Raw genomic sequence first — 12,704 nt, forward strand, 5'->3', positions numbered from 1 at the left:
GCCTTTAACTACCTGAAAGGGGGTTCCAGGGAGGATGGAGCTAAGCTGTTTTCAGTGGTGGCTGATAACAGAACAAGGAGCAATTGTCTCAAGTTGCAGTGGGGGAGGTCTTGGTTGGATATTAGGGAAAAGTTTTTCACTAGGAGAGTGGTGAAGTACTGGAATGGGTTACCTATGGGCTATCTATGGAGGTGGTGGAATCTTCATCTTTAGAAGTTTGTAAGCTGAGGCTTGACAAAGCCCTGGCTGGGATGATTTAGCGAGGTTAGTCCTGCTTTGAGCAGGGGTTGGACCAGATGACCTCCTGAGGTCCCTTCCTGCTCTGAACTTCTATGATTCTATGATTCTAATAAGTAAGAATACTTATTTCTGCATTCACTCAGCACCAGTTCTAATTCCAGCTCTGACACAGGTTCCCTCTGAAGGAAATTACTTTACTTTCCCTCCTTTATGTCTTAGTTACCTCTTCTGTATAATAGGGATTGTGATGCTTATCTACCTTTCAGGGCTGTCAGGGTTAGTGAATTATTTTAAGTGCTTGGAAAATTAATCATCTTTCTCTAAATTCCATGTCCTGCTATACTTTTTGGTGAGTCATATTTTATTTTAATGACAACATTTGGTTTTATAAAAGTAAAAAATGGGTTTAATTATGTTAAATATACAGCAAGGTGGTGGAGCATTCTAACTGCGTGACCAGGCACATCCCATTGAAATACTGCCAGGCTATATGCCTCTCTGCCCCCACTTTACTTTTCGGTATGTAGAGTTATCTAACAACAAGTAACTATTAAAGATTATTTATTCTTTTGTATTTACGGTCATTATAATCCTGATAGTTTACCAACATTTTTATTATTTACTTACACGACAATCTCCTAGGCATTACAACCATTAACCTAGAACTGGAAAATACAATTATGCCAATTATTTGCTGCCTTAAGTCAAAACTCACAAACCTTTTCTTTTCTTTTCTTTCCTTTTTTTTTCTTTTTTTAATTTCTATTGCTTCTAAATCCTATGAAAAAATATTCCTTCAGTCATGGTAAACTAACATAAACTCACATATTTAGTCAAGGGGTTCAGAGTTGCTATGCAAGGCATCCCTCTACTACAAGGTACGTGGAAATACATATTATAATGTTTGGTGGACAGAACATCTTAAAATATATCATCCAATATATATTTCATTATGTCAGCTTTCTGAGGAATATCCATAGTGTGAAGTTGTGTGCAGTGTAAATCTTTAGGTATTGTTACAATTCTGGGTTTCATCCTATTAAGCCTATTGTACGTTAATGTTATCAAACAATATGTACAAAATATTAAAAATCAGATGCTTCATTTGTGTGTTTCATCACCATCTGTAAGACATACTAGAGAAATTCAGGGAAATCTGGGATCTCTTCTTGAACTACATAAATTCAATTTATTAAATTATATTTCTAATCAAAGTAAAAACACATTCCATACTCTCTTACAGTCAAATACACACCTATTATATGCATCCATGAGTGTGCATGTAACTACAAAGGAAATCTCAGCACAATATCACCCCAAAGACACTTTAGGATGCCTACATGAACTTAATACTTAAAGAATGTGAACAGTGTTTGATCTCATACATGCCACACATTCTTTGGAGTTTAGATTTCCCCAAATAGTTGTTAGCTCTTTGCTTAGGCATTGCTTATCTGATAAAGTGATACTAAACCTTGTATTGTCTATTAAAAATGGTGAACAATATTTTTTAAATATCTAATGATTACATACCCCCCATATGACTGTAATGAAAATGCTCAGTAAAGAAAACTCAGCGTAAACATGTTTAGTTTTTCTGTACCCTGGCATGTACAGATTTTGCCCACATTGCATAATAAGCTTTGGCTTTGTATCTTAACTTCTGTTACTGAGACTTTGAAACCCTCCTAGAATAGACTGAGTATGCAATGCAGTGAGTGTGTGGGGCTTTCAGCACTGCAGATAACAAATGGAAATGAATTTGGTTCTTTTTTTCTAGGCTTTATTTCTCCATGTCACAAAACCGCAAAACTTTTGGCACAATTTAGTTGGTAATTTGCCTTTGTTCAGGAGATGCTTAGAGCTGGAACACAAAAACTGTTAATGGTCCAGACAGAGGTACATTGTAAAATGTGCCTACCACTTGTGTATTCTTGAGTCAGCTCAGTGCTAATAGTCCCATATTATCAAGAGCAGGTTCCTTAATAAAATGATAATAAAAAGCCAAGATAAACCTTTGTACATATCTAGCCTTCTCAGGTTACCCCACTACTGTAATATCCACATGCCTGACAACCTTATTTCTCAGAACACCACCTCTGTATTAGGGAAGTGCTATTACCCTTATTTTACAGATGGGGAAATGAGGCACAGAGAAACCAAGTGATTTGCCCAATGTCACACAGGAAGTCTGTGTGGATATGTCTACACAGCTGCTGGGAGTGAATATCTTAGCCTGGGTTGACAGGGTCATGCTACTAGTACTCAGGCTATTGCACTAAAAGAAGCAATGTGCATGTTTGGCTTGGGCTGGAGTTCAGGTTCTGAAGCTGGAACATCCACATTTCTATTTTTAGCATGCTAGCATGAGCCCTGCTATCATAGGGAAGGAATTACCCCCAGGTCAGATTGGCAGAGACTCTTGGTTCTCTTTGCCTTCCTTTGCAGTGTGGAGTGTGGGTCACTTGCTGGTCTGACCTAAAGTAAATGATGGATTCTGTGATCTGAAGTCTTTAAATCAAGATTTGAGCACATCATTAACTCAGCCAGAGGTTATGGGCCTATTGCAGGAGCGGGCAGGTGAGGTTCTGTGGCCTTCAATATGCAGGAGGTCAGATTAGATAATCATGAAAATCCTTTTTGGCCTTAAAGTCTGAATCTGAGGTCTATTGACCCAGGAGGCGAGACTCACTCCCAGCAGCTGTGTAAGTGTACCCTGGTGGAGCATGGAATTGTACCCATACCTCCTCAGTATCAGAGAAGCACTCTAACCACTGGACCATCCTTCCTTTTTTTCTTATGCATATGGACAACAATGTTTGTTGGGGATAGTAATTTGCTTCTTACACTGCATGCAAGTTTAATGTAATTTTAAAAGTTTCACACTGTAAGCATTGTACAAGTAAAATTGTTTTTAAAGACATATTTACTCAGGTTACCATTTTCCTTTTAACCTGTAAAAACATCTGCCTCCTTAGTATTTGAAATTTGGATTAATATTACAGTGGGGCAATTATATTAAACTTCCAGATGCGATTACTTTTCTGCTTAGAGGTGTGTCCAACTAAAAATATGTTGTGACCCTTGGTGCAATGGTTGCTAGCTATACAGCTAGTTAATCTGTCCAGGAGAAAATAACTTCCCAAAAAACACAAACACATTATCTCTACACATAGCATGGAGTTGCTGAACTATCCAGCCACAATTGACCTGTACACATCTGTCTTTCAGTCGAACGTTAGGGAAGCTGCAAGAATTACTTGAGCTCTAAGAAAATGAGGTGACTGTTCTTGTATTAACTCTTCTCCTTAGTTCTAACAGTACTCTGAGTTCCTCTGCTACTGGTAGCTTTTTCAGAAACACTCAACATTGGCCTAAATCTCCTCCCTTAGAAGATAACTGTAAAACTCCCATTGGCTTCAGTGGGAGCAGAATTAGGCCAAAGCTCAGTGCTTCAGAAAATCCTATCCTACACGTATGTGTGTGTCTGATTGAGACTTCATACTTGAGGTTAGGTTGCATTTTCACTTAAAATAGGGATTCAGATTCTGTTTTGTATGAAGTATGTATATGAATAGCTCTTAAACTATTAGAAAATTTCAAAAGAAGACATATTTTAACTGTACAGTTCCAATAAGAGCATCAACTTTTGTCTTTTTCATTTTACCCTTATACTAAGGTAATCTGGTATATTTTCTTTGTTACTGCAGCATTAATCTTATTGATGGTTCCAGTGACCTTGCTTCTAAATTGCCAATATTTTCCTCTGTGAGTATCATGGACTTGGATTCAGCACAAACAATACTAGAGAAAATAAATGTCTAAGGTCACAAATATATTTGCAAATTCCTTTAAAAATCTTGTATTAATAACCTTTTCCTACATTTTAACTGACGTTAAGGAATCATGCTATATTTGAAGCTGACACTGAAAGTTTATACTTGCAAAGCAACTTGCAAAGCTAGGAGAGCTAAGGTAATAAGTAAACTAAGTAATTAATGCAAATGATTTTTACTGAACTTTAAATCTTCTCCAGGAGAAAAGGCATAAAAATGGAAAGCCTAAGGGGAAAAAAAAGAATTATTCCTCATGTTAAAGAAACTATTAAAAACTGTTAGACCTTAGGAAAGATAGCAGGCATGATTAAGCAAACATTTGTCTCTGAGAGTACTGCTAAGGATCCTGTAGGATGGGTTTGGAATGAATCATTAAGTACAGTACAGAGAAGTTGATTCACGTCATGATGCAAAACCTTGCAGTAACCAGTGATTGCCCACACACATGAGATCAAATCATTGTACAGTTCACTTTTTATATACTTGCCTTCAACACAGAAACAGCAGGAGAAAAGAAATGACTTTGGCCTGAATGTGCCACACACTTATTACTTTTTGTAAGGTATAAATTTGCTTAATGTAGCAGTGACCGACAGGCTTTGCGTGGTGCAAAGTGTAGGAAGACATGAACACAAATCAGGACTGGCAAATGAATGCAAAGAAGATGGAATGCAAAAAAGGAAGGTAGGAAGGGATGTGATGGCAGTGCTTTGGCCAGAGGCTTGCAAGCATCATTGTGTTTCAATTTTGAAATTCTTATGCAATTACAGAACTTTTTTTAACAATTCAATTAAAAACCTCAATGAACACATGTTATAGTAATAGCATGCACTCCAAAGACAGTGATATATGCACTGACTAGTGAAATGGAAGCATTTTAGAAGTACAAATTGACAGAACTATAAAAGAACCAGTCACATTAACATCTGTATATGCATATTCTCACATAATTTCCTGTGATAAGCTCTTTACTTTGAGATCACCAAGAATTAGAGCCCATCTCTTGGCCAATGTCTGCCACCATTTAGAAGAAAAAAGACCTGCACCATCTATAAGGTAAATAGCTGAACTCTTGGAGAGCACATTCAGCAAGTGGACTGAATTGATGTAAAAACAAATTATTGATATAACTTTTGTAAGAATAGTAGATGAAATCCTGGCTGAAATCAGTGGGAAAATTTCCATTGTCCTCAGGAGTGTCAGGATTTCACCCCAAAAACGTGTTTATGTCCTGTATCCTGAACTTAGCTGATTCTGCTGTATTTTCTTATCTTGTGTTTCTGACACTGTTACTCTTTATAAAATAATGTATGACGTGAACAGTTCTGTTTAATAAAACTTAGTTCTAAAGTGACTTAGTCCTCATCTGGAAAGAAGGTACCAGGTGCTAAATCAACAATTGCATTTATTTCTTCAACATAAGAAGATTTGCTATTTAAATATATTCACATCACTCACTACAGTATTTGAATCTCAACAGAATCTATAGGATATTGCTAAGAGGAAGACTTGAGCAGGTTGTGTCCAGAACAATGGCAAATGAAATTTTTCTATTCTAAATTTTGAATATTCATGATCAATCCAAAGAATAAAACAATAAATATATTCCTTGAAAAACGATAAATATTAAGAAATGTAACAGTATTGTGATTTTTCTCTCAGATGTTCTATGAGCAGAAGAGGCTGATGTTGTTAAATACTTTATTTATTTGCTGCAGATTATTTATGCAGCTCTAGGCCAAAGCCACATTCTGATTTGCCACTCAGACCTTTTCCATGACACTACTCATACATCCACTTCCAACAATGCAATGCATGAACCCCATCCACAAAAAGAGAGAAAATGTCTATGCCCATTAGGCTTAATTGGTGAGAAAACGGTTAATGAAGAAGAAAAAGCAACATTTTCTCTCTTCTCTGATCCCCTCCCATTTCAGCTGATATTTTAAATACATAAACTTTAAGTACAAAATCAGATATAGCACATAAACTTCTTTACTTTTCCCATTTGAACTCAGCTGCCTTTAAAGAGCACCATCATATCTTCATACTTGGAAGATGTGTTGTATACACTGTTGTAAAATATTTTTGGAAAACTAAATATAAATTTTGATGCCATCCTCTAGTAATAGACCACATGGAGATGTGCAAAAGAATTCTTGGAATTCTTGGAATTCTTCTTGTGTTGTTGAAGTCACTATGTCTTGGTCTACTCTTAAAAGTTAGGTAAACATAGCTACAAAGGTCAGATGTCTGAAATAAACACACCCTTGACCAACCTAACTATGCAGAGCTAACCCCCAGTGTAGAGATAGCTGTGTCTATGGAAGAATTTTTCTGTCAGCATAGCTTACTTTGTTTCTTACACCACTTCTTTCAGGCTGCATCTACACCACAGACGTATAATTCTTACTGGTCTGCTTTGGACTTAACTATCTTGAGTAATTTTGTATTGTCTGCAAATTTTGCCACTGTTTATCCCTTTTTCCATTTATGAAATATGTTGAACAGCACTGGTCCTCTGAGTGATATCACTATTTACCTCTCTCTCCAAAACTGACCATTTATTCCTATCTTTGTTTCTTGCCTATTAACCAGTTACTCGTCCATGAGTGGACCTTCCCTCTTAATTCTATTGTTGGGAAGCTGAGGCAATCTCCTTGCTCTAGTTAAGAAAAAAGTTATTCTTATACAGGACCCCTCCCTTCTGTTAAGCCCTTTCCCCTCTTATCCCATATCTGTTACTGCACAATGCAGAGGTTGCAAACAATCAACATTTATTAAAATAAACATTGAATTGGAAAAAATAGTAGCTCAGGAGTTGGTTTGGGAGGTCAGAAGCCAAGACCCATTACCTCTATGAACATAAACCATGGGTATAAAGACAAGTAAATTAACTCTTCACCACTGCCTGTTCTCCCTCTTGGACAGGATCAGTGGAAGAATCAATTCGGAATGAAGTGGAATGGGAGGATCAGGAATGCATCAACTGGAACCAGGAACTAGGGGAATTAGCAACAAGGTAAGTTTCTATTCAATCTTCGGTCTTCTATTCTTGGTCTGGCAGGCTTCGAACGCATCTGCTAGACTGCTGTCACTAGGATGAACAGCGTCCACAGAATGTCACTCACAAGCTTACATACAGTATGTCTGCTCCAATGGGAAGCTTCCAATCTTTCCACTCCAGGCTTTGCAAACTGCCCTTCTAACTTAGGTGCACAGAATTCTTAAATATTTTGTGCACAATAACAGTTTTGCATCTGACTCTTACAGCTGCACATGGCACTGCATTCACAGGCTAAACCAAAATGATTTAATATTTGGATCAAACCATGTCCCACCTTACAATTTCCCTCCTTGGTACTTTGATGGGGAAAGTACCTGCCATCATAGTACCATAACTATACAAACATTTCATTTTGCCATTACTTAAGTGCATCAAACTTCATTTTCATCCAAATTGTTAAACTGAATAGATAGATTAATATAATCCTCTGCATCATCAGAATAATTATAACAAGGTGAAATGCAGCATGCAATATAGAATGGCCTTGCTCAAAAATATTTTCCCACGAATGATGGATTTTTATATCCTTTTTGATTCTTCTAAACACATCATTCACCTGATAGGTAGAATGTTTTATGGTAAGTAACATCTCTTTACCATTTCCCTTAATTTCCACCAGATGTTCTAACATCCTTGGGTGGTGAAGCAGCTGCTTCAACACAGTCAAATTAATACCAAGATGTACTGGTATGAAGTGACTATAAAGCTCCTACTCTTGCTTGGCCATTTCCATATTTGCTTGGAGCATTTTGAAATTGATGTCACAACCTTGCACATCAATTACTTCACATAAACACAGATTGGAGTGGAAATCATGGTTTACCATGTAAACTTTGTTTACCTTGAAATAGGAACACCAACTTCAGATGCACAAATATGTTTCATTTATGACTACAGCAACTGAATTATTAAACCCCATTCTTGTTAGTTGGTAATGACACTCACCTTCTATTGGGTTTAAACAAATATTGGATTGTTCTACGATGCCAGAATTGCAAGTGTAACCCAGGCTGTTTTCTTTCATGCAAGTTTCTAACGTTACTATTTTCCAACCACTGTGATTCTTGTGTGCCTACTTAACTAGTTCCACAGGCAGCATGACAGAGTCATTGATATTAATTCCCAGAAAAATGAGGGGATATATCCACTCTAGGTTGGCTTCTTTGATGGTAAGAACATGTACCTTCTCACTTGCCCTGATGTAAGTGAAATAAATTACTTGCCACCATTCTTGGTCGTCTCGCTCAAAAGTAGTGGACAAATTTATTTCAGTCAGTTTTCTTACTTCCAATGGGAGAATGTCATTCAGCCTGCCTTTGATCAGCTCCTTATCCACTTTTAAGATCCAACTCTGAGCTTGGATGCAGGACAGCACTACCAATAGGTTAGTCTTTAGAGTAGCTATCATGTTGGCAAGCAGAATACGATCTGATTGCTGCGTTTGCCATACCTCGGGTAAGACATTGGCTATTTCAAACTGGTTATGCAACAAATTGTACACAGAGGAAATTAATGATACTGATAGAGAAGATAAATAATTTCCCAAACCATTAAACTTATTTCTTAAGTCTTCTTGATCTATGGTATTGATCAGACTCATTCCAGATCCTATACCACCTAGTACATTGGCCAAAACACTTCTTTTCCTTTTCCCAATCCACTGTTGAGAAGAGATAACACCATCAGTGCAGTGTTCCCAGTCCTGCTGCATGGTCTTAACATAATTAGAGCAACTGGGGAGAACATCCAGCAAATCCAATTGCAAGAATAGTTCTATTCTTTTAATGGCATACTTGGGTTTACCAGAACCTATTTTTCTGGAGTCCCACTTGATTATGACAAGTCCAATTTAGCTAATCTTTGGGAATGAAAGCACAGTTAGTTCCTGTTTGGCTTTAAACCCATAAGAGCCCAGTATCCACCATAAACCTGAATCCTGCTGATTGATCTTTACATCAAACATTTTACTACACAAACTTTTGACTGTAATGTCTCTTTGGTTACAAAAAGCATTTGAACTCACAGATAAATGCGGATCATTAATATTTTCTTGTTCACAAATGACAATTATTATTTCAGGTTTAAAAGGTGTTAATATTATTTTTCCTTTTTGACATTTGTTTAAAGACCCATTGTGATGTTTATACTTGACATAATATTTCCGGGAATGTGGGAAGGAATGTCTACTTCTAGGAAGGCACAAGTTAAACCTGAGGAATCCATCAACAGCTCACAATAATAGATAGATCCAGTAGCCAAACTTCTACTGACATCCCAGATGCAGCCTTTCCCGACCTTTCCAATATGGACAGAAGGCCTACCATACTTATTTGTAATATAAAGATCTGGGCTTTCCAAATCTTCATTATAAGTAATTACTCTTTCGCTACCCAGTTTCTCTTCTCAATGTCAGATGACAATTATCTTGACAGAAATAGGCATACATGCCTATACAGCCGTCCTTGGAAGCAGGTGCAACAGCATACATACCGCCTCTTTTGCTTTCCCATTCATTTACATAACCCTCTAGGGTCCGGCAACGGAAATATTGACCCTTTTCAATATGCATCAAGACATGTATATTAGTTCAACAACCCACAAGGATTACAATAACAATTTCCCACGACATGCCGAATGAGGAGCGAGATAGAGGACATGGTTCTTCTGCAAATAAACAGAAATGCAGGGCAAATTAATAGTTCTGCTCTTTACTCACGTCACAAATCCCTTCCACTCTTTCAGTTGTGAAGAATAGAACCATTTTAGGATCCTATGCTTTTTACTTTTAATCTTTACCCGATAAACAGTAGGGGATACCTTATTTACATCCATTACTGACCCAACCTACTTTGGGCTAAATGCGTGATTCTTATCCGTATAGAATTGATATAGGAGTTGGTCTCACCTCCCACCTTTTCTTGGATGGAATGATCTTGGTTAACAATTGTTCTATATACTTATCTATTTGTTCTAGGCTGATAGTTATCTGGTGGGGCTCCACCAATCCACCACGTTTCTGGGATATGCATTACACGAACCGTTATGACTTCATGAAGGGTTAGCCCATGAGAGGTCACAGTAGACCTTAATGCCATTAATAGTAGGGGCAGTTTTCTGTTCCAATTGTTACCAGTTCCTTCCACCACTTTCCTTAAAACCGATTTGATTGTATGATTTGTACATTCAACCAATTGTGATGACTGGGGATCAGCGGCCCGTTATTTGGAACTTCTGCTTGATGTTTAGTTCTGAACAGAGGCATTTAACCATTTCACCAGTGAAATGAGGTCCCTGATCAGAATCTATGACCTCAGGGAGGCCAAACCTGGAAAAGATTTCCTCCAGTAGTATCCGTGTTGTGGTCACAGCAGTGTTATTCTTAGATGGGTACGCTTCCACCAACTTAGAGAATGAATCAGTTACAATTATTGGGTATTTATTTCCTCTGCTTGTTTGTGGCAGTGGCCCAATAAAATTGATTTGCAAACGCACCCACGGTCCCACGATCCTTTGGTGTAAGATTGCACCTTTATTAATGTGTGCATTGACATTGTTCTCAGCACAGTTAAGGCATGATTTTAAACACAGTTCCACATCTTTAGTCCCATTAGGTCACCATCCCATTGTTGACAAGCGATATAACATCTTGTCTTGACTAAAGTGACCCTGATTGTGGGTGAGCTGTACCAGCTCCTTTCTCAGACAGTTGGGTATTACTAAAACCAGAATATCACCTTGGGCATCCTTTTTCCTTGCAAATATCAAGCTGTTATTGCTTTGGTGGATTATGTAGCCTTTATATTCCATTTTACTCAAAAGTTCTTGCAACTCTGGATCCCACTGTTGTGATTCCACCAAATCAAACTGGGTTTCGACTTTCACAGTTTTGGACTTAACTTTTGACTCTCTATTGTCAGACTTAGTCCATAGTGATCCAATGTCCATGGTTACATCCTGCTTAGGTAAGTTATCTGCGTTAGCATTCCAACATGTGATTTCCATCTGATTACATTGATGGGCTTTTACTTTGAATAAGTAGGTCTTGACTTTCTGGCTGCTTGTGAGCTTCCACACATTTGTTAAGTACTTTGAATAGAAGATCAGTTTTCCATTCACAGTAGTCATATGGCGGGACAGCCACAGGGGCATCATCCAGTCAAGTAGTGCATGAACAACCCAGTCCAAGTCCAAACACACCATCAAATCGTTTTTCACATCTGCAGCATCTAATGCTGCCAATACTACTACTATTTCGGCAGCTTGGGCTGATGGCGGGGAAACTGGACCCTGAATCACTCTATCAGAACTATGTTGGATTGCAGCATACCTTGTCAGGGAGCTCCCCTCAACATAGAAGCTATTGCCATCCATTGCCCACCTGTCTTACTCTTTTTCTTTAGCTTCCTTAAATGTTTTACCAGTTTCAAAAGCAGATTCTACCTCATGTACATTCTCGTATTGTGGCAGGCAGATATGGACTTCCCACTTTGTTACTAATGCATATGGTGCAATAGCAAGGTGATTAGTCTTGTTGACACTAATATCTCGATTTAAGAGATTTATTATCCAAGAAGCTATGCGGGGGTTTGATACTCAGCCTTCATTCACTTCAGCAGAGAGGACATACTTAACTGGGGTATGGAATATTTTTAACTCTACTGGGCTCATACCAATTAAGTACTCCCAATGCGTTATGGCCCAGACTAAGGCCAGTACCTTCCTCTCACAGGGGAGATAATGATGAACCTTAAGCCGTATGTTACCAGTCTGAGGCTGAACAATTGTCCTGTGACAGAATAGCACTTCAACCATAATTAGTGGTTGCCAATTGTAGCACATAGAGTTTGTCTTATTGAGGATATGCTGGAGCTGGGGCCAACATTAGGGCTTGCTTTAGTTTCAGAAATGATTTTTTTGCTTCTTACCCCATTTCCAAATTGTTCCCTTTTTCAAGAGTTGATTCAATGATTTTTTCAACTTGGCATAACCCTCAAAAAAATCTCGAGAGAAAGCTGTAAATCACAAGAAGGATGTGAGTGTAGATACATCCTGGGGTGCTGGTAACTCACAGATTAAATTGATACACTGAGCATCTGGACAACACCCATCTACTCCCAATTCCACCCCCAGGTAAGTGGCCTTTTGGACTACTACCTGTGCTTTGGTATCATCGATAAGAAACCCAGGTTTCTTCATCTTGTCTAGGACAATAGCTAACATGCGTAAATTCTCCTCTCTTGTTTTAGACACAATCAATATGTCATCGATGTATGATATTACCTGCTCCCTGTCTGGTACCCTATCCCACATCTAACATGTGTTAGAGAGGTCTAATATGGTGAACCATTTTGCGCTGGATGTGATAACAGCCTTTATCTTCTGGAACTTGGTGACTACTGGGGCCAACCTTGGTGTTAAATAGTTTAACTCCCCATAGTTGACAATCAACCTCCAGGTTGTCTTGTCAGACTTCAAAACTGGCCAAATGGGTGAATTACACACACTTTCAATCTCTATCAAGATTCCTTGTTACAACAGGAATGCTATTGTTTCCCTGAGAC

The sequence above is a fragment of the Emydura macquarii genome, unplaced genomic scaffold (assembly GCF_026122565.2).
Source record: "Emydura macquarii macquarii isolate MOO-44397 ecotype Brisbane River unplaced genomic scaffold, CSIRO-AGI_Emac_v2 contig_75, whole genome shotgun sequence".
Taxonomy (NCBI): domain Eukaryota; kingdom Metazoa; phylum Chordata; order Testudines; family Chelidae; genus Emydura; species Emydura macquarii.